Consider the following 24,797-nt stretch of genomic DNA (forward strand, 5'->3'; position numbering starts at 1 on the left):
CTGGAGATTAGGCATCAGACTACATAGCAAGAGATGGAAGCTAAACTAGCTCAGGAGAAAACAAGTCACACTTCCCAGTCCTCAAGGCATTTTCTCTTCTTTCCCAAGGAATTCAGTGGTTCATACTTCTCCACCTGAACCCCTTCTCTCATACATGGGGACTTCAATATACATGTGGATATCCTTTCAAATATCCTAGCATACAAGTTCATCAACATTACCTGAAATTACCTACACCTTCATTGCACCTCAGCCCCACTCCCTTCCTCACCTCCAGACAGATGATCTCAACTTCCTTTAGGAGAAACAGCAGGTAGTTGCTGTGAGGACTCCCAGCTGGTACCAGATTTAGGTCCCCAAAATTGCTTGGATCTTATCTTTAATGTCCAGTACAATGTTGATTACTTGAGCAAGTTTGTCAATCACTGTTTGTCAATCAACAGTATCTAACACAGTACTCTGCATATAGTAAGCTTTGTTGTTGTTTGGTCATTCAGTCACAGCATGCCAGGTCCTTCTATCCTCCACTATCTCTACAAGACTGTCCAAGTTCATGTTTATTGTTTCTATGACACAATCTATCCATCTCATCTTCTGCCATCCTCCTTTCCTTCAGCCTTCAATCTTTTCCAACAGCAGAGTCCTTTCCAATGAGTCACATCTTCTTATTATGTGGACAAAGTCTTGTTTTTTTTAATATTTTCCCCCGTTTACATGTAAAGACAATTTTTAGCATTTTTTAAAATTTTGAGTTCCCAAATTTTCCTTCTCCCTCTCTCAACTCCCCCATCCCTGAGATGGTAGACAATTTGATATAGGTTATGCATGTTCAATCATGCAGAATATATTACCATAATAGTCATGTTGTGAAAAAAGACACAGACCCAAAGAAAACAAAAAAGAAAAAAGAAAAAAATACACGAAGTGAAAAATAGTATGCTTTCCTCTGCATTCAGACTCTATCAGTTCTTCCTCTGGAGGTAGATAGTATTTTTCATCATGAGTCCTTTGGAATTGTCATGGATCCTCATGTTGCTGAGAGTAGCTAAGTCATTCACAGCTGATCGTTGTACACTACTGCTGTTACTATGTACAATGTTCTCTTCGTTCTGCTCAATTCACTTTGCATCAGTTCATATAAGTCTTTCCAGGTTTTTCTGAAAGGCTACTGCTCCTCATTTCTTACAGCACATTAATATTCCATTACAATCATAGACTACAATTTGTTCAGTCATTCCCAAATTGATGGGCATCCCTTCAATTTCAAATTATTTGTGTGGTCAAAATCTTTAAGTTTTATCTTCAGTATTTGACCTTCCAGTGAATAGCCTGAATTAATTTCTTTAAGTATTAACTGGTTTTATCTCCTTGCTGTCCAAGGGAATCTCAAAAGTGTTCTCCAGAACTATAATTCAAAAGCATCAATTCTGCAGCATTCAGCTAGAGACCTCTGTTAGCAAGGTAATGTCTCTGCTTTTTAACATGCTGTCCTAATTTTCCATAGCTCTCCTTCCAAAGAGCCAAGTATCTTTTAACTCCATGGCTGTAGTCATTGTCTGCAGTGATCTTTGAGCCCAAAAATGTAAAATCTGACACTGCTTCCATTTCTTCTCTCTTATTTGCCAGGAAGCGATGGGACCAATTGCCAAGATCTTAGGTTTTATTTTTTTGACGTTTAGCTTTCAGCCAGCTTTTACACTCTCCTCTTTCATCCTTATCAAGAGGTTTCTTAATTCCTCTTCACTTTCTGCCACCACAGTGATATGACCTGCATATCTAAGATTGCTGATACTTCTCCTGGCAATCTTAATTCTGGCTTTTGATTGATCAAACCTGGCATTTCACACGATGTATTCTGCATATAAGTGAAATAAATAAGGTGACAATATAGTGCCTTGTCCTACTCCTTTTCCAATCTTAAACAAATCAAGTGTTCCACATTCGGTTCTGTTACTTCTTGGCCTTCATACAGGTTCCTCAGTAGACAAGTAAAATGAGCTGATACTCCCATCTCTTCGAGGACTTGTCACATTTTGCTGTAATCCACACAAAGGGCTTTAGTGCAGTGAATGAGGCAAACGTAGATGTTTTTCTAGGACTTCCATGCTTTCTCCAGAATCCAGCAGGTGTTGGCAATCTGATCTCTAGTTCCTCCTGACTCTTTGAAAACCAGCCTGCTCTTCTGGTAATTCTTGGTTCATTCATTGCGGAAGCCTCCTTTGCAGAATTTTAAGCATAAACACATGTGTGAGAAGATGTGTGCAATTGTTTAGTAATCTGAACATTCCAATCCAGTGGCCACTGTTGAGTTTTCCAAATTTGCTGGCATTCTAAGAGCATCACTTTAACAGCATCATCTTTCCAGATTTTAAATCGCTGAGCTGGAATTCCATCACCTCCACTAGTCTTATTGTTAGCAGTGCTGACTAAGGTCCACTTGATTGCATTCCCCAGGATGTCTAGCTCTGGATCAGAAACCACACCATTATGGTTACAGCATTATTAGTGATGTCAAGATCTTTCTTGTATAGTTCTTTCATATATTCTTGCCACCTTTTCTTACTCTCTTCTGCTTCTGCTAAGTCCCTACCATTTTTGTCTTTATCATTCTACTTTTGCATGAAATATTCCTTTGATACCTCTAATTTTCTTAAAAAGATCTCATCTTCCCATTCTATTTTTTTCTTCTATTTCTTTGCACTGCTCATTTAAGAAAACCTTCTCAGGTTTGTGTTCAGGTGGAAATAATTTTCCCTTTCTCATGTATTTTCTCTTTCCTTCCTTCCTCAGCTATTCGTAAAATCTTATCAGACAGTCATTTTGCTTTCTTGTTCCTTTTTCTTTGGAATATTTTTTGTTGCTGCCTCCTGTACAATACTTTAAACCTCTGTTCATAGTTTTTCAGGCACTCTGTCTACCAGATCTAATCCCTTAAATCTACTCATCACTTCCACTTCATATTTATAAAGGATGCAATTTAAGTCATACCTATATGGTCTGATGGTTTTCCCTACTTTCTTCAATTTAATTCTGAATTTTGCATTAAGAAGCTCATGATCTGAGCCACAGTCCGCTCCAGGTCTTATTTTAACTGACTGTATAGAGCTTCTCTACCTTTTGATACAAAGTATATAATCAATCAGATTTCTATACTGAACATCTGGTGATATAGTAGGCACATGCATAATAATTTCCTAGTGAAGTAAATACTGAGTGAACATGGGCATATCACTCAATCTCTTTCATCCTTCATTTCTTTACCAGTAAATTGTTTTTGGACTGGATCTGCATTTTAATTTATGAAGGAATGCCAAAGAAGGAAACTTCCTTTACTAATTCACATTAGCCCCTGCTCTGCAGATTACAGTTAGTAGAGAGTCGCCTGGGGTGCTGAGAGCTGAAGAACACAGTCTGCTCTGCCAGGATAACACAGAGAGTATGTGCCAGAGGTAGGACATGAACCAAGGTCTTCCTGGCCCAAGGCTAGCTCTCTTATTTACTATACCATCCTATTTCTCTGTACATAAAGAGCTATCGCTGTTGTAGAGAAAGCACTTTGAAAATGACAAAATGTCAGGAAAATGTGGGTTCATTTTCAAAGGTCACATAGCAAGTCAGGGCTAAACTTCCAATAGAAAGCTCTTTGGCCATGTGGAATATAGTAATGCTTCCCAATAATTGTCTACACTGTGTTGACATATCTATTCTCAGTCTAATGATTAATTTAAAGGGCAGCTGACTGATTAGAGATAATTAATATACCAAAAGAGTTTTATAACATCCCATTGAAAACTGCTGGGAACAAAAGAGTACAAGTGATCATTTCTCAAAATTAAGAAAAAAAATCATTTTGATTTATTTACTGGTCCTTAATGCTATTAATAAGTCAGTTAAATAAACCACAAGGTTGAGAAATCTAGTGGACAAAACTATTAATTTGTTGATCTTGGAGACATTCACAGGCTTTAAGCATGATGAAAAGATACATGAAATAACAAGCATTTATTAAGTGCTTACTAAATGCCGGATGCTGGTAATACAAAGACAAGAACAGGCTAGTTACTGGACTCAAGGAGTTTACAGAATTTATCGTGGTAGAGAGGTGGCACAGTGGATAGAGTGCTGGGCTTGGAGTCAGGAAGATTCATTTTCCTGAGTTCAAATCTGGCCTCAGATACTTACTAGCTATGTGACCCTAGGCAAGTCACTTAATCCTCTGCTTCAGTTTCCCCATTTGTAAAATGAGCTAGAAAAGAAAATGACAAACCACTTCCAGTATCTCTGCCAAAAAAAACCCCAAATGGGGTCAAAACGAGTCAGTCACATCCGAACAATAACCAAATATCAATATTTATTTATTTATTTGGTGAGGCGATGGGGTTAAGTGACTTGCCCAGGGTCACACAACTAACATCAAAGTGTCTGAGGACAAGTTTGAACTCAGGTCCTCCTAACTCCAGGGCCGGTGCTCTATCCACTTGCCTATTTATTTACTAATGGGCTGCTATGTACTAGACAGCAGCTAAATGCTGCAGAGGATAGAATGCTGGGCCGAGAGTCAGGAAGACTCATTTTCCTGAGTTAAAATTCAGCCTCAGACAGTTACTAGTTGTGTGACCCTAGGCAAGTCACTTAACCCATTTGCCTCAGTTTCCTCATTCATAAAATGAGCTGGAGAAGAAAATGGCAAACTATTCCAGTATCTTTGCCAAGAAAACCCCAAATGGGGTCACAAAGAGTCAGTCACATTTGAACAACAAATATAACAGATGATATGCTCAGTGCTGGGGATATAAAAAGAGGCAAAAAAGAGGCAATCCCTGCCTGGGACTTCAGAAAAACCTGTAAACACTTATATGAACTGATGCTGAGTGAAGTAAGCAGAACCAGGAGAACATTGTACACAGTAACAACAACACTGTGCAATAACTAACTTTGATAGACTTAGCTTTTTCTCAGCAATGCAAGCATATAAGACAACTCCAAAAGACTCATGATGGAAAAAATGCTAACCACATCCAAAAAATGAACTATGGCATCTGAATGCAAATCAAAGCATACTATTTGTGCTCTCTCTCTCTCTCTTTTTTTTGTTTTGTTTTGATTCTTCTTTCTCATGGTTCCTCCCACTGGTCCTAATTCTTCTTTACCACGTAACCATTGTGAAAATGTTTAATTTGAATGTATATGTAGAGCCTATATCTGACTGCATGCTGTCTTGGGGAAGAAGAAGGGGGAGAACAGAAAATTTAAAATTCAAATCTTATGGAAGTGAATTTGAAAACTAAAAATAAATTAATTTTAAAAAAGAAAGTACAGGAACTGAATGGTGCTGCTTATGAGTACAGGAGGCGGAAAGGGCAGGGTAGGAGGGGTGGGGTGAAGAGGAACAGCATGGTGGCACAGCACGAGCCACCCAACACTCAGCTGTGCCACCACCAGTCGCCAGGAACTAGTGGCCTTTGTGTATCAGTAGCCAGCCTACATCCCTCCACCCCCAGCCCTTCTGTCTGCTGCACCGCTGCTAACAGTCTCACAACCTGCCCGAGGATTAAGGGTTGGACAGCCAGCTGGCTCTCTAAACCACACCAACCAGCTAGCTGGGGCAATGGAGGATGTGAAGTTGGAGTTTCCTACCCTACCACAGTCCAAAAAACACCCTGAGGATTGGATCTATCCCATGAGGCGAGATATGCAAGAAATCTTACCTGGATTGTTTTTGAGCCCATATTCTTCAGCTATGAAAAGCAAGCTACCCATACTACAGAAATATGGAATAACCCACATCACATGTATAAGACAAAACATTAAAGCCAACTTTACTAAACCAAACTTTCAACAATTATTTAGGTATTTGGTATTGGATATCACAGATAATCCAGTTGAAAATATAATACATTTTTCCCCAATGACTAAAGAATTTATTGATAGAAGTTTACAAATAGGAGGAAAAGTTCTTGTCCATGGAAATGCAAGGATTTCCTGAAGTACTGCCTTACTTATAGCGTAGGTTACGGCAAAATTTGGAGTGAAATACAGGGAGGCATTTACACACATCCAAGAAAGAAGGGTCAGTATTAATCCTAACGTTAGATTTGTCCATCAGCTTCAGGAATATGAAGCCATTTATCTAGCAAAATAAACAATACAGATGATGTCACCACTGCAACTGGAAAGATCATTATCTGTTCAGTCTGGTACTACAGGCAGCTGGAAATGTACACATGAAGAAGAGGAATTTGGAAATATGCAAGTTGCTGCTGCACAGAACGGATGATGATGCCTCAGACTATATTATAAAATGTTTGGCTTCCTGTATGTAAAGGGGAAAACACATTATAATAATGTAAAATGAGAAAAACACAAGTAGCTTCTTTTCAATTACATGTTGCTTCCAAATGTCTTTCTCTGCAACTTGCTAAGCAACATTTTAAGAAAATGATGGACTTCTTGAATAGATAGGGATGATATTCTTTTCTCACACTTTACAAGTTTTATCATAAAACAAGATTTTAGGACTGGCAAAAAAAAAAGTGCATCAAAGAAGGAAAAAAAAAAAAAAGACAGTCCCCCTGCCCTCAAGTAGCTAACAATGTGGGAGATAACATTCAAACAAATATATCCAACAAAGCAAGAAATACACAGGAAAAATAGAAAATAATTAACAGAGGGAAGGCACTAGAATTAAGAGGGGTTGGAGAGAGCTTGTAGTAAAAAAAAAATGGGATTTTAGTTGGGACTTGAAGCTAGGGAGGTCAGGAGGTAGAGCAGAGGAGGAAGAGTGTATGCATGAGACAGATGGAGAAAATGCTAGAAGCCTAGAGATGGAGTGTCTTGTTTGAGAAAAAGCCAGAAGGCCAGAGTCACTGAATTGAAGAGTACATGTCAGGGAGCAAAGTGTGAGAGGAATAAAAAAGTAAGATGGGTTGAGGTTATGAAGGGTTTTGAATACCAACAGAACATTTTGTATTTGATCCTGAAGGAGACAGGGAGCCATATGGTTGGACTTGCACTTTACGAAAACTACTTTAGGGGCTGAATAGAGGCTGGATTGGAGTAAGGAGAGGCTTGAGGCAGGCTAACCCACCAACAGGCTATTGTAATATACCAAGTGATAAGAGTCTGAATGAGGGTAATGGTAGTGTAAGAAGAGAGAAGGGAGTATATTATGTGAGAGATGCTGCAGAGTTGTAATCGACAGGCCTTGACAACTAATGAGATACACGGAGTGAGAGGTAGTGAGGAGTTAAGGATAAATCCTAGGTTGTGAGCCTGATACCTTTCACAGTTATGGGTAGCAGTTGCATTCTTAAACAAGGAAGAGAAAGCAATTACAAAAGATAAAATACATAACCGATCATATGAAACTGAAAAGCTTCTTTGCAAACAAAATTAATGCTCCTAAAGGAATGCTAATGGGAAAAAAAATCTTTGTATCAAGTTTCTCTGTTAGAAGTTTGGTATCTAAGCTCATGTACACACACACAGGAAAGATGTGAAAACATAAAAAGGAGGGCAATGGAAAGACGATAGGCAAACTGGTATATTGTTGGTGGAGTTGTGAATCAACAACCATTCTGGAAAGCAACTCAGAAAAGAATTAGAAACAAAGCAGATCCTCATCAATTAAGGAATAACTAAAGAAAATGTGGTACACCAATCTCACACCGACCAAATTGGCTAATATGACAGAAAAGGAAAATGATAAGTGTTAGAGATGATGTGGGAAAATTGGGACACTAATACATTGTTCTCATAGAGTTGTGAACTGAACCAACAATTCTGGAGAACAATTTGGAACTATACCCAAAGGCAATCAAACTGTGCATACCCTTTGATCCAGCAATACCACTACTAGGTCTGTATCCCAAAGAGATCATAAAAAAAGGAAAAAAGACCTACATATACAAAAATATTTATAGTAGCTGTTTTTGTAGTGGCCAAGAACTGGAAATTGAGGAAATGCTCTTCAACTGGGGAATGTCTGAACAAGCTGTGATATTTAATGTAATGGAATACTAGTGTGCTACAAGAAATGATGAGCAGGAGGCTTTCAGAAAAACCTGGAAAGACTTAAATAAATTGATGCTGAATGAAGCAAACAAAACTAGGAGAACACTGTACACAGTAACAGCAACACTGTGCGATGATCAACTATGATTGACTTACCTCTTCAGCAATACAATGAACCAAGATAATTCCAAAAGACTCATGATAAAAAATATTATCCACCTCCAAAGAAAGAACTATGTAATCTGAATGAAGATCTGAATGCAGATTGAAGCATATTATTTTCACTTTTTTTGTTTTTTTGTGGCTCTTCCCATTTGTTCTGTTTCTTCTTTCACAACACGACTAATATGGAAATAAGTTTAACATGATCGCACATGTATATCCTGTATCAGATTGCTTCCTGTATTGGGGAGTAAAGGAGAAAAATCTGAAACTCAAACTGCTATAAAAAATGAATGCCAAAACCTATCTTTACATGTAATTGGAAAAAATAAAATACTATTTATTTAAAAAAAGAAACTGTGGTACACAAATGTAATGGAATTACTGTGCTATAAGAAAATGATTATGATGAATACAGAGAAGAATAGAAGAAGAATTAACGTAGATTAAAGAAAGTAAAGCCAAGAAAACTACATACACAGTGACTACAACAATGTAAATGGAAACCACAAAAAAAAAAAACAAAGGTGAATGTCACAAAATTACAAAGAACAAGCATGACTCCAAAGAAGATATATGATAAAATACTCCCACTATATTCTTTCGCTGAAGTGGGAGGTTTCTGAATGTGATATACTGCACAAATATGCTAATTTTTTTCTCTTTTTATTTATCTTTAAAAAATATTTTGTTATATGAGATGGCTCTCTGGGAGTGGGAGGGAGGAAATTATGGTGATGTGAGAAAAGAAAAATAACACTGAATTGGCTATATACTTGGAGAAGCAAGATGTACACAGTGCAAGTTCATGGCTACACGTACAGTCCTCTTTTTATATTCTGCTGTACATATGAGAATGCTCTTCTTAGATGTTTATCAAATTAAAACTTTCTTTTTTTGAAAAAATGAATGCCATTAACAGACTACCATAACAGTATCTTCACTGATATGAACCTCAATATGGAAGACATACTAAAATCAGCAAGGCACTACAACATGCAGGCCATCTGAAAGGAAATGGAAAAAAAATCTCATTATACAAAAAGAACAAGATATAATGGAAATTCACTAACATGATAGTATATGTATACAGACATACAAGTATACCCACAAATTTATCTCAACATAATGCTACAGTCTCTCACAATTTTAGATAAAACTTTTGATAAAGTATATCAGAAGAAATAATTTATTATTCTTTGGTTTTAATGGAATAGTTTCCTTGTGACTCACACTAACAATAATGTGGAAAATATAAGCTGTTCAAAAAGTAATTATGAATATAATAACTTCCTTCTGTATTTTATTCTTAAATAGTTTTTATTACAGCCAAATCTAATATATTAATCTGTCATCCGATACAAAGGCAAATATGAAACGGACTTTGCCTTGAAGGAGTTTTCATACTATTGATGGTACACAAAGTGTAACTAAACAAATACAAAACACACACAAAGCAATTTCCAAAGAGAGAGAATGCTAATAATTAGAAGGATTAGAAAAAGTTTCATATAGAGGTTGACACTGGATCTGTGTGCCTCTCAAAGAAAACCAGGGACACTACAAAGCAGAGGTGAAAGGGAGTTCATTCCAGATATGAGAGACCACTGTGCATAGATATGGAGGGAGGAAATGGACCGTGACGTATATACATATATATACAACTAGCAAGCTAGTCAAATTATATTAGAGGCTTCACCCTCCTCTATTTGCAGAGCTGAGAGACCCCGGATTTGGAAGATAGCATATAACATCAGACTTGTTGGTTAGTTTTGATAAACTTTTTTCTCCTCTTTTTTATTCCGTGTGAAGGGGGATAGCTCTCTGGGACAAGAAAGGGATATATTGGGCAATGTAGGTGATAAAAATTAAACATCAATAAAATTGTTTTAAAGAATCATGTAATACACTTTATTCAATTGAATTCAAACATGTATTTTAAAAATTCTATCTGTGAAGCACAGTGGAAAGCACAAGAAATAGAAAAGATGAAAGATGTCAACATGGTATTTTTTGCCCTTTGGAGCTTACACTGTAATAGGAGTCGGGGGGGAGGGGGTGATGGAGAAAAAAAATATGCTGACAAATAAGTACAATAAGAGGCAAAACGTCAGTCAGCCAACTAGTATTTATTAAGCACCTCCCATGTGCCAGATATCATGCAAAGCATGCTAAGTGAAATGCACTCTAGAAGCCCACAGTTGAATGGGGGAGATAACATGCAAACCAACTACATACATACAGGATAAATTTGAGGTTGTCTAAGAAGAAAAGTACTAAAATTAAGGAGAACTGGAAAATGCTTCCCTAAAAAGGTGGATCATTCAACTAGAGATAGAAGAGGATTCACTGGGGAAGTTTCCATGGAAGAAATGGCACCAAAAGTGGGTCTTGAATGGAAAAGAGAGGTTTCAAAAGGCAGAGTTACAGAAGAAATTTGTTTCAGACATATAGGGGCTAGCCTGAACAAACATAGAAAGAGGGAGGAAAGATCAGGAGAAAGTTAATGAAAGATAATGGAACACTCCCACTTTGGGGGGCCCGAGGGGAAGCATGAACCAATCAAAGAGAAGGACAGTTGAGGAAAGAATTAGAAGGGACAAGTAGAAGAGCTAGAAGAGAATAACAAGAGGAAAGAAGTACAAAACAAGATCAAATGCTATAGGAAAGTTCCAAGGAAGAAAAAGGACAGAGAAAAAGACATTAGATTTGGAAAGTAAGAAGGTACTGGAAACTTTGTAGAGAGCAGCTCCAAGAAAGTATTTGTATGTATCTGCTCAATTAAAAGATGAATAAGAGAATTGTTATATGAGGATCTAAGAAATTATGTGATATTAATATGAGTAATAATTGACCCATTTACGTAAAGCAGAATATGAAAAGAGGATTGTACACACAGCCATGAACCTGCACTGTGCACAGCTTGTTTCTCCAATTATACAGTAAATTCAACATGTTATTTTCCTTTTTTATATCATCATAATTTCCTCCCTCTGACTCCCAGAGAGCCTTCCCATATACCATATTCTACAAAAAGACAAACGAGTGAGCAAGTAATGAGACACTGAAAGCAATAAGTATGGATTGCACTCCAAAGATCACTAGTCATTCTAAGGCTTTTCAATTCTGAAGTCAAAATGGGCTAATCATTACTCATTTTTATATGAAATAATTTCTTAGATTCCCATATAACAGTTCTACTACTGCATCTTTAGATTAAGTAAATATATAATGACAAAATAGCAATACTTGATGAGTATATGGATTCCTGAAACCTTTACAAGGGAGGCAGCGAGGTAGGGTAGTAGACAGAACACTGGAGTTGGGAAGACCTGAGTTCGAGTCCTGCCTAAGACAGTTACTGGGTACGGGACCTTGGGCATGGGACCTTGAGCAAAGCATTTAACCTTTCTCAGATTCAGTTTCCTCATCTGTAAAAGAAAACTAATAACATCATCTTTTTCAAAGGATTGTTGGGAAGACCAAATGAAATATTTGTAAAGCACTTTTCAAACTTCAACGTATTATTTAAAGTTAGCTATAACAATAATAATAGCTATTATTGTAAGTACCAATTTCATCCTTACCCCCCTTGGATCTGAAGCCTACAGGTTCTATAGAAGCTTAGCACTGAAGTAAGAAAATAAGAATCAAAGGAAAGAGTTTTAAGGACATATGAGATCTATCATATTTTTATGAACAAACCAATGGGAACTTTACTATTTCTCTTGACGGTATTATGTGCAGTCACCAAGTTAAAAAAAAAAACACAAAAACTCAACTCCTCACTTTCCTTCACCCTGTACTTCCAATCAGTTGCCAAATCTAGTTGCTCATTCCTCCACAAGATCTCTAGTATATAACCTCTCATCTCCACTAAAAGAGCCTAGTTCAGATCCTCAACACCTCTTGCCTGGACTACTGCCAATAGCCTTTTGTTTGGTATTCACGAAAGACTCTCCCTATTCCAATCTACTTTCCAAAACAGCTGCCACAGTGCTTTTCCTAAAGTACAGGTCTGTCCATGTCAATCCATTAACTCAATAAAATGTCAGTAGCCTCCATCACTTTAGGATAAAATATAAATACTTACTTGGTATTTAAAGCTCTTCATAACCTCGATCACCTATTACACTACAATCCAACCTTTCCAGCCCTATCATATATATTTTATGAATCCAGTCCAAAAAGGCCTTGCTATTCTTTACATGTGACATTCCATTTCCAATCTCTGTCTTTGCACTGGTAGTTTCTATGCCTAAAATGCTCTTCCTCCTCACCTCCACCTTCTTCAAGAGGTTTTTCTTGGTCAGTACAAGGTGCTAATATCTTCTCCCTCAAAGCTACCTGGCATCTGCTTTGTATGTGCTTCATATATACCTATATCATGCATATTATACCTGGGATTGGTTTACCCCCATTAGAATGTTAGCTTCTCCTATCAGATCTCTAACTATACTACAAAACAGTAAGCATCAAAACAATTTGATGGCTGAGGAACAAAAGTTGATCAGTGTAACAGATTAAGTACGTAATACACAGAGGCAAACAAGCACAGTACCCTAATCTTTCATAAATCTAAAGATTGCAGGTACTGGGGCAAGAATTCACTATTCAACAAAACTTATTGGGAAAACTGGAAAGCAGTCTGGCAGAAATCAGGTATAAACCAACATCTCACATGGCATACCAAGCTAAGGTCCAAATGGATACATGATTTAGTCATAAAGGGTATAGGAAAGTGTTAAAAAAAGACATAAACTAGAAGAACAAATAAGAAATTATCTGTCAGACTTATGATAGGAGAAGAATTTGTGACCAAACGAGGGAAAGAGAGGAACACAGGAGATAAAATGGACAAAGCTGATTACATAAATTTAAAAGTTTTTGCATAAACAAAACTCACACAGTTATACTTAGAAAAGAAGTAAATGAGAGAAAAAAAAACTTTTCAGCAAGTATTTCTCAAATAAAGGTCTCATTTCCAAAATACACAGGGAACTCAATTTAAAAGAATAAAAGCTATTTCCCAATTGATAAATGGACAAAGGATGTGAATAGGCAGTTTTCAGACGAAAAAATCCAATCAACAGTTATTTGATAAAAATGCTCTAAATCACTAAAATTAGAAAAAATGAAAATTAAAGCAACTCTGAAGCTCAACCTCACAATGATCAGATTGGCAAAGCTGACATTAAAAGAAAAATGGCAAATGCTGAACGGGTTGTGGGAACCAGGTACATTAATGAGATAATATTTGTAAAAATGCTCATTACAGTGCCTGGTACTTAGGTGCTTAATAAATACTTGCTCCATTCCCAGTTCCCCTAATGTACTGCTGGTGGAACTGTGATTTGGTTCAGCCATTTTGCAATGCAATTTGGAATTATGCCCAAAAAGCTATTAAGCCGGTCATATGCTTTGACAAATCAATACTACTACTACTACATCTATACCCCAAAGAGATCTAAGAAAGAGGGAAAGGACACATATGTATAAATATATTCATTGCAGCTCTTTTTGCAGTGGCAAAGAAGCGGAAACTGAGGGGTGCTCATCAATTAGGTAATAGCTAAACAAGTTATGTCATATGAATGTGATGGAATAATGTTGTGCTGTAAGAAATGATGAAAGGGATGAAACTCTGCTTCAGTTCATAAATATTTACCCAAAAACCTGAGAAGACTTCTATGAACCAATACAGAGTAATGTGAGCAGAACCAGGAAAATAACTGATACAGTAACAACAATATTTTTAAAGAAAAACAACTTTGAAAGACTTAGGAATTCTGAACAACACAATGACCAATCATGATTAGAGAGGACTTATGATTAAACAGGCAACCCATCTCCTGAGAGAGAGGTTATGGACTCAAAAGTAAGTACAGATTGAAGCAAATATACAGACATACATACACACGTATATGTGTATATGTGTATTTAACACGGTCAATTCAAGAATGTGTTTTGCCTGACTACATATGTTCATAACAAGGGTTTTGTTTTTCTTGCTTTCTCAACTGGAAGAGAAACAGGTGAGAAGGAGAGAAGGTAGATCTTCATTTGAAAATAAAATAAAATTTAATTAAAAAAGAAAGATTATCTGAGTTATTGTCTATGGTCATGGGGCTAGTAAAGCCTGCATCTGAACTTGTATCATCTGATTCGAAGTCCAATGTTCTTTGAATTTGTGATTATAAGGATAAGGAAGTAAGTTCAGGGACAGCCAAAAGAAATATTTCTTAGTAGCTATCTTCATTGGCAACTAAGCATAATAACAAAGAGTAGAGTGCTAACTAGCACTTTCAGAGTCTACAGCAACTGCTACCTTGGACATGGAGGATAAAATGGGGAAAGCAGCAAAAAATGCAACTTCAAATCTACTTTGTAACTTGTGATGTTAAGATAATATAATCAAGCCAATTTTTAGGTGCATGAAACACTTCCTATTGTGCCTTAGAGGATAGAATTTCAAGAGTGAGAAGGGATCTCTTAAGTTACCCATCTAAAGTCTACCTCATGGGATTTGGAGTACTATCCTCTTTCTACTCCAGCAATTCATTTCAATAAACACTTGAGTACCTATATACCAGGTACTAAGCCAGATAATGGGCACACAAAAATTGAACACAGTCTCTGCTCTCCAGGAATTACTACTGAAAATACAATCTGTACAAAGAAATGAAAATTCAACATATATACAAAGAAAAACTATTTTTCATTTCCAGAAGAAGAAACACTGACAATTGGAAAGGACTGGGAAAGACATCAGGTAGAAGGTAATCTGAACAGGATTCTGCTGGAATCTGATGGAAGCTAGTGATTCCTAGAGTCCAGGTATCAATTGAAGAGGTATTTGAACTTGGATGGAAAAAAATTACAACCTTATTTTCTCTAACCTTTGGTTCCTTTAATAATTCTATGAATTTTATGCATTTCAAAACATCATTTTGAGAGAGGGTCTGCAGGCTTCATCAGACTGCCAAAGGAATCTGGGACATGAAAAGCTTAAGAGCCTTGATCTTAAAGGAAATGAGGAAGCAAAGAATCATACACAAAAGGAACAACTGTGCAACAATGGAACACAGAAAAGTCTCTAGAAGATTATCCTCCTTCATATAGACCCAGGAAGGAAGGCCATCTCCAGTTGACCGGATCTGTATCTTGCCACTAGACCTAGATAGCTCTAGAGGAGAAAATGAGGCTGGTGACTTTGCACAGCCCTCCCTCACTTAAATCCAACTCGCTTACATGTCATGGCATCACCTTCCTGACATCATGGTCCTCTTTGAGAATGAAGGACAAAGAACAACCTTTGTGAGTAGTAGTAGGAGCTGCCCCACTGGGCACCCAATTGAAAATGGCCAGTTAACCAACACAGCTAACTGCTTCCTTCCTTGCTTTCTTTCTTTCCCTTACCTTCCCTCTGTCCACAATGGGTATCGTACCCTTTCCTGTGAGTACTCTGCCCAATGGAATGCAAATTTTGATCTCTGAAACCTTCCAAGATATCTTGGGGTTTACAAGCTAGATTTTTTTCTTAAGGACCATGCCTTAAACCCAAATCACTCTGGCTGTCATACAGGTCCCAGGTCAAGCCCCCTTTGTCACTATTTGGGCCCTGACTGGCTAGAGTAAATGTAAATAGCAACTGTCTTCTCCTCCCAGATTCATTTTTTTCTTTAAACTAGGTAAAAGAGACCATTCTCTGCCTCATTTCTTACCTAGTCTTAATAACTGAATATGTGTTACAGTCAAACTGAGACCTATTAAAGACTTTAGCTTAAAAAGACCAAGGTCTTCCACTGCATTCAGCGCCATCTCTAGTCATCCAGATCTATATCTTTCCACTGGACCCAGATGACACTGGAAGAGAAAGTGAGGCTGGTGACTTGCATATCATAGTCCTCCCTGATGTCATGATCCTCTTCAAGAATGAAGGACCACCAACAACAGCCTCAGGAAAGAAAGTAATACTAGGATAACTTGCTTTCTGATGGGAAAAGGTATTAGAGCTTACAGAGGGAAGATAAGGTATAGAAGGGAAGGATGAAGAGGAATGTGTGGTGTACCTGGGTCTAATTAAGGGCTAGAGGGGAAGCAACCCCTGTAGTCTCATAAAGAGAAGAGCTTATGAGAAGCGGGGAGGAGGCAGGGATTGACAAAGGGGGGGAAAGGAAAGAGTCATTGCTTCCTGGTGGGAGAAGGTTCTACTGATAAATGCTCATATGGGTGAAGAAAGATGATCTGTGAAGGGAGATGAGAACCTTGCCTGAGTGTGTGGCCTAAGGACTTGGTGCTTGAAAAGTCTACTTTATTTTTATTTGGGGGGGGGGGGTGGGAACTGGTACCTCAGAGAGTGGGAAAGAAAGTATGGACCCAGGGAGATTTTGAGAGAAATGGGGACAGGGGGACAGTAACCAGAAGAGGGTATAGATCAGCGGCCAGTTACATAATCAGGGACCTGGTGGGGCAGGAAAGGGGCTCCACCATGAGGCAGTGTCCTCTCTAACCACTAGCAATGGCACTGTTCTGGGAGTGAAGCACAATGGAAAAGGGGAGTCCACTAGGCAAACTCCACAATGCAGTGGCAGAAATCACCTAGAGAGGAGAGCCTAGAATGGATACTTTGGAAGTTTTGGCCGAATGAGGAATATAGAGGAAAGAGAGGGAACAGGAAATTATAGGGGTCATGAATCAGAAAACGAAGATCTACAGTAGACAGAAAGAGAAAACAGATAATGAAGGGAGTGAGAGAAATCCTTTTTGGAAAGGGGAGCAAAAAAAAAGAAATTTAAAAAACTAACAGGACTAGTTGAAAGGAAGGAGAAGAAAGGGAAATCCACTTGACTGAGATGAGTTAAAAATGGGAAAAGAATTACATAACCAGATAAAAGCAGGAAAGAAAGAAAAAAAGAAATAAGCAAAACTCAAAAGGAAAAGGCGAAACAAAAGGAAAGAATCAGAGTGAGAGGAACAGAGCCAGTGGTGACAGGGCCACCTTCAAAAAGATTAAGATAAAGTAACTAAAGGAACATAGTACTGTGTTTACAAGAGAAGAGGGGGAAAAACAGTATTAGAGAGAGATGGAGAAAATATAAATCTAACTCATAACTTTAAATGTGAATGAATTAAAAAATCCAATAAAATGAAAAAGAGTGACAGATTTGGTAAGAAAACAAAACCCTACAATGTGTGACTTACAAAAACATTTAAAAAATAAAGATATTCACAAAATAAAACCGAGGAGATTAAAAAAAAAATTTACTAGGAATCAAATGAATCCAAAAAATTCAGGGGTTTCAATCATTCTATCTGACAAAGCAAAAATACACATCATAAATAAACAAGTAAATGAGTGGATAAATAAATAAATAAATAGATAAATGAATGAATGAATGAATGAAGAAAGAAAGGAAGGAAGAAAGAAGGAAGGAAATTACATTATGCCATAAGGAACCACAGACAACAAGTCAATATCGGCAATAAACTTATACGTTCCAAATGCCTAGGCATCCAAATTCACAAAGGAAAAATTATCTAAGCTAAAAGAAGACACAGACAGTAACACAACAGTGATAGGAGACTTAAATATCTCTCTCTTACTTTTTGGAAAAGTCTAATAGAAAAATATATGAAAGAGAAAATATGGAACTGAACTGGAGACACTAGAGTTAAAAGACGTAGGTGTCTTCTAAAGGGGACAACAAAAATATTATTTTGCTCAGCACAACATGAAACTTTTACTAAAATTGATCATGTACTAGGACACAGATATTGCAAACAAAAATAAAAAGGCAAACATATCTAACACAGCTTTACAAACCATAATACAATAAAAAGAGTGATTAGTTTAGGGGTCACAAATGAAAGATTCAGATCCAAAAGGAGACTTAACAATGAAATTCTAAGTAATGAGTGGGTCAAAGCATAATCACAGACACAATTACTATGTAAAAGAAAATTATAATGACAAAACAACGTAACAAAAGTTCTAGGATGCAGCTAAAGCAGTCTTGGGGGAAAAGTACATCCTTACAAAAATAAATAGAAGAGAGGATTAGTAAACTAAATGTTTTTTTTTTAAATCCAAAAGTCGACAAACTTAAAATAAGTACAAAAGGGAAAATAAAATGGAAACAAAAAGCCCCATAGAAATTTTTTTTAAAAAAACCTAAAAGATGAAAAGAACAACAAAAATGATAAGTCTATATAGCAAACTGATTAAAAAGCAAGCAGACAAAATTTTTTTAAAAAGTAAATAAGCAAGGTGAAATCAAAACAAAGCCAGAAGGAATAAAAAAAGAATAATAAGAACATATTGTGCATGGTTACATACTCAAGAAATTGAGAATACAAAAGAAATAAGAGAATACCTTCAAAAAAAAATTCCCAAACTATCAGCAGACCAGATGGAGATTAAGGAAATAGATCAGCTGTAAAGGAAATACCAAAGAATAAAACTCCTGGTCCTGATGGAGTTACAGGAGAATTCTATCAAATTTTTAGAGAACTGTTAGTACCAATACTTCACAAATTATTATGAAAAACTAAGAAAGAAAGCACTCTACCACAATCTTTTTATGAGACATAATCTTAATACTTAAACCAGGGAATGAAAAAAAAAGAGATAAATAAAAGCATAGGACAAAATAATCAATTAGCATTTACTCAAAAATTTTAGTCAAAAACTGTCAAATGACTACAATGATTTATCCAAGAAATCACTCATTATGACCAAGTAAGATTTATACCAGGGATACAAGGAAAACAATCAACATAATCAATCAAATAAAAACTAAAACATCCAAAACTACAAATTATGAACATATACTACTATACCAATATATACATACATTGTCAAATTTATACAAAATACAGAAAATTTTAAAAGATAAAGGTAATCATCAAGTCAATAGGGAACTACTGATGTTTAATGCCTAGAAAAGGGACATGGTCAGCTCTGTACATACCAATTTTGGCAATGAGAGTACCAAATTTTTTTCAAGATATTTAGGAAAAAAGGAAGAGAAGGCTAGGGCAATATTGCAAGGTGCAGATGAGACAAAGGAAGGCTATTTTTTAGAACTGGAAACCTGCACGAGTTTACATGTCACTGGGACTGAGGCAGAAGAGAGGAAGAGATTGAAGATCTGATACTTGATCAAAGGATGAAAAAACTTGTTTTCTTTAGCTCTCCAGGAAAGAATCAGAAGTAATAGGTAGAAGCTACAGAGAGGCAAGTTTACGATCCACTACAAAAAAAAAAACTCCCTAATAAAACTTGAAAATGAAACGGATTGTCCTGGGGGAAAGTGGGCTCTTTCCTCACTAAAACAACTTCAAGCAAAGGCTATATGACCTCTTCAGTGAGGATGTTGTAAAGGGGATTGTTGATCAGGTACAAATTTGACAAAATGGCTTCTGAGGACCTTTATAAAACAGATTCTGTGTTATTTCTAATTTGTTATGTTTTCCTTTAATAACACAATATGTATAGTAGAGGTTCAAAACTCATTCAACCAAGTCAGCTAAGCGGTGCAGTGGATAGAGCACTGGCCCTGAAGTCAGGAGGACCTGAGTTCAAATCTGGCCTCAGACCAAGCATTTGACACTTACTAGCTGTGTGACTCTGGGCAAGTCACTTAACCCCAATTGCCTAAAAAAAACAAATAAAATTAAATTAAAAAAATTATTACCAAAAAAAAAACCTCATTCAGCCAACATTTAGAAAATTCTATGTGTAACAAACCATGCAATGCACTGAGAGCAGAAAAATAAAGGTATAGTCTCTGCTTAGAAATAGATATATACATACAGTTTTCCAATAAGTTTAGAACCTAGTAGACAAAAAAAAAAGATAATGTTTAGAGGTTATGTGGAAAACTTATTCTTGCTATTTGGGATAGCTCTCAGAATTTCTACTATGCAAAAAATCCAACCAACTGATCATTAGCAGAGTCAATATATGCTCTTAGACCAGATGGTCTAAAACATTCTGCAATTTCTAGACTCTAGAAGTTTTATTTTATATTTATTCATTATATTCTCACAAAACCTTCTGGATTTGTAGGAATGTGGCACAGAAAAACTCCAAAAAAGAAAACAGGTCTACAAAATTATTAATGAGAAACATGTTGCTTTGATGGCTATATTATCTATATCTTGCAGGTTAAATAAATAAGTCTCAGAAAAAAATGGTTCTTACTAATGTAAACATGTACTGCATATCAAAAAACCATTTAAGTAACCAAAAGCAACTAGCAGTGGCATGAGTTTGAAATCTAAACCTAGAAGTAAAATTTTGCAAAATGGTTTCCTTCCCACTCACCCATTCAACAAATATTCTGGAAACATTCCTTAAGAGAGTTTCTTGATGAGGAGAAGAAGAGCCATTGCCAGCAACTGAGGCCCAGCATTCTCAGCTTCGCCCTGGCCAGGCAGTTGTAAAGCATCCAGCAGCTGCTACGGGTCAAGAAGTCTGCCACAAAACATTCTGAAGTCCACAAAAAAGAACTGGAGACAGAAGGAGGCAAAACAAGGCCAGGCTGAGCACTGACTACAGTCAATACTCTCATTTCATGTTAACTCATTTAATGAACCCAGCTTTTCTGGGCCACTCAGTTGGTAAGCAATAGAATACCATATGCTTTCCTAGATGGTCTTAGAGCAGAAGAAAATTCCTTTTAAAATAGGAGTTAAATATTTTATGCAGTTCTATGTAGCTTTTTCAAGGGCCTCATTATTGTTAAGCATTAATGATGGATTGAGGAGTAATAGGCATCTTTAAAACAGTCCCATCTAAATAAAGATTAGCATAATGTTGATATAACACTTCCAGATGCTTTGAGTTTCTCTTAACAGAGCAGAATAGAATCAAGGAGCAGAACGCAGGTGCTTATGAATACCATGTTGCCTATGACACACTGATGGTTTATTTGAAAGCAAAAACTACTTTACACACACACACACACCTTTTCATAAATTCCTGCTTGGGAAGTAACTATCTGAAGGCAGTAAGAGTGACATGTTATGTCATATTTACTAAGTAAATAAGGACAATACCATTTATGCAAGTTATGTGAACAATTAACATAAATATGGATGAAGTGACACAAACACTACATTTTATTATGCTTCAGAAACAATGAAATATTAAAGACTTCCATTATAAATCACTCCCATTCCAGTATTCTCTGGTCCAGTCAGAACTGCCTTCTCACTATTTATGCCACACAGACAACATTCCATCTCTCACTTCTGACTCGCTGAACTGACTGGCCCCTATGTCTGGATATCACTTATCACCATTGATCCTCAGAATCCCTCATTTTTTCAAAACTCAGCTCAAACATCATTTTTCCTGAAGCCTTCACTGATGCCCTCCGCTGCCAAAAAATTACCTTGTACTCATTTTATATATACTCTGTGTTCCCAGTTAGAAAATAATCTCCTTGAGAATATGAATTTACAGCATTTTGGTTTTACAACTCACCCTAACACAGTGCCTGGAAAATAGTAGGCACTCAATGCTTGCTTGAAATCATTATGTTTTCCTTTTCATCTTTGTATTTCTTTGCCTACACTTTCCCCTCTAGACTACCACATCAAAGTAATCTAATAAAGAGAACATAAGTATTACAGATTTAGAGCTAGAAGGGACTTTATAGGATATTGAATCCAATCTATTCTTTCTCTTAATGAGAAAAATTTCACAGAGAGATTAAAAGGCTTTTCAAAGGTCAGAGAGTCAGGTTTTCCTAACTCCAAGCCTACTGTTCTAGTAAGTTATTTTATTAAGTTATAAAATGTACCTGACTACAATCTATATGAGCCAATAATCTGTTTAGCATTATTATCCTATTATTTTTAAAATTACATATGAATTACAAGTAATTTACACGCAAAATACAAAGTGCCTCTGAAATGCAACCCAAAGTAACATTCTTCTCTAAATATAAAGGCACACTATAAAAAGCCAAGAAAATGCAATTCTAAGAATAAAAAATCTAGTTCAGTTCAGTCAAAATGTGTCCAATATTTTGTCAATTTTTGATTGTTGTAACCTGCCATCTTCACACTTACAGAAATTTCTGCAAATAGATACTTAAAGCTATTTACCAACAGGTTCCAACATTCATAATCACTCACCCAGTATCCAAAATATCCTAAAAATAATTATTCATCATATAAAGTGTGGGCCTAAAGGATTATATTGTTTTGATGGTACATAATGTAGTGACAATATGCTCTCTGGAATGCCTCTGGAATGTGTGATGGGTAACAACCTTTCCTTTACCCTAAATCTTTTTGTTTCCCACTGGTTTAATCCTCTAGCAATCAATGAAACCTAGCTCCTCCAATGACACAGTAGTCTTGCCATCCTTTCCCATATTAGCTTCACTTTCACTCATTCCCCTCAGCTCACGGGTTGAAGGAGAAGTAGAATACCTTCAGATTCTCCCTCCACCTCCACCATTCAGTAACCTCCCCTCCTTTGAGGTCCATGCTATTTATATATACCACCCAATCAAAATCCTGATAGTAGTTGTTTACAGACCTCCAAGTCACTTTCCTTCTTTCCTCAAGGGGTTCTGTACATGGCTCCTAATTTTTCTCTCCTCTCAACTCTTGCCCTTATTCTAGGGGACTTCAACATATATACTGACTCTTTTTCAAACACCCTAACCACTCAGTTCCTCTACTTATTCACCTCCTATGACCTACTCCTCCACCTCACCTCCCAGCCACATATAAAAATGGTCATACCCTTGATCTTGCTATCATTCACAAAAGCACCACTTCCATGTACAAGAATTCTAAGGCTTTCCACCACTCTTTTTGCATTCTCTGACCAAACCCTACCCTTCATCCATACAGTGATCACCAATCCTTTGATTCCTCAGTTCTCTCCCAGACCATCTCTCTCACACTAGCCATGCTCTCCTCCTTTCCCTATCTTGACCCTTTGATAAACCAGTTCAATTCTATGACGTCCTCTTTCCTTAAGTCACTGGCTCATTTATCATATCACTGATTGTGTCCTATCAAGCCTCTGCCTTGGATCACTAACATCACCCATCACCTATGCTCCTACACACTTGGTGAATATAGATGGAGAAAATCAAGCAACTGTTCTGACTGGGTCCACTACAAATTTATGTTACACAATTCAACTGGGACCTTCACTACTACTAGGCAATCCTTCTACATTTCCCTTATCAACTCATTATCCCACTCTCCACACCTTTTCATCCCTCATCAAATCTCTTATGGCTCCCCTTTGCCCCACCTTGTCAGCATGGAATTTTGCCTCATATTTTACAGAGAAACTTGAGGGTCTTTGCTGTGAGCTCCTTCTCTCTTCTTCCCCATCTTATATCACTCATATGGCTTCTACCACTATCTCCTTCACTCCTGTTTCACATGATGAGGTAGCCTATGATTCCCCACTCTTATCACTTATCTTCAGTCTCTCTTTGCCAGTAGGCTCCTTACTTCCTACATACATGTTCCATCTCTTTCCCAACCTAAAAAAAATCCTCACTTTATCCTTCCATACCTGATAACTGTTGTCCTATATCTCTTCTGCCCTTTCTAGTAAATTCCTTGAAAAGGCTTTCTACAATAAGTACCTCTACCCTCTCTTCTCACTAACTTCTTAATCCCTCACAATCTGGTTTCCATCCTTATCATTCCACTAAAACTCTTTCCAAAGTTACTACTGCCAAATCTAAATGTCTTTTCTGAGTCCTCTTTCTTTGACCTCTGTGCAGCCTTTGTCATTGCTGATTACCCTTTTCTCCTTGATATTATCTTCTAAGTTTTCCAGATACCACTCTCTCCTAGTTCTCCTCCTATCTATCAGAATACTCCTCAGTCTTCTCTGCTATATCCTCAGCCAGGTCATGCCCTCTGACTGTAGATGTCCAACAGGATTTTGTCCTGGACCACTTTTCTTTCTGTACTACTTCACTTGGTGATCTCATCAGCTGCCATGAATTTAATTACCATCTCTATGGTGATGATTCTCCAATATGGTTCTAACCCTCTGCTGATCTCCAATCTCACATCTCCTACTAAAACATCTCAAACTGAATGTCTAACAGGCATCTTAAATTCAAAATATCCAAAACAAAACTCATCATTTTTCCTCTAGAGGTTACCAAAGTGGGCAATACCACCCCCATGGGGTGCAAGAATGATCCAGGGGGCAGTAGCAGCCTTGGGTGCAATTGGGGGGCATTGCATAAAAAAAAGGGTTAACCTAACCTAACTTCAGAGAGGCACTGGGTATTTTTTTTAAAAGTGGGTGGTAGGCCAAATAAGTTTAGGAACCTCTGCTAAACAATCTCCTCTTCCTAACTTCCCTATTACTACTGAGGGTACCACCATCCTCCTAGCCCCTCAGGCTTGCAACTTAGGTATCATCTTCAACTCCTTATTATCTCTCCCATTCAATCTGTTCAGAACCTACTGATTTCACTTTTACAATATCTCTCAAATGCCCTTTTCTCCTCTGACACCAATGACCCTTTTACTCAATTCTACTTTATTGAAATTTCTATAATGATTATATAAGTACTAAAATATTACTGAGCCACCCTCAAAAAGCTTCCAAA

General features: G+C 37.0%; 1 pseudogene; it reads left to right on the forward strand.

Moving 5' to 3' along the window:
- Nucleotides 1-5,608: 5,608 nt before the first annotated feature.
- On the forward strand, nucleotides 5,609-6,277 carry LOC114035377 (annotated as a pseudogene).
- Nucleotides 6,278-24,797: the final 18,520 nt, after the last annotated feature.

Source organism: Vombatus ursinus, unplaced genomic scaffold (assembly GCF_900497805.2).
Source record: "Vombatus ursinus unplaced genomic scaffold, bare-nosed wombat genome assembly UNPS02009205.1, whole genome shotgun sequence".
NCBI classification, from domain to species: domain Eukaryota; kingdom Metazoa; phylum Chordata; class Mammalia; order Diprotodontia; family Vombatidae; genus Vombatus; species Vombatus ursinus.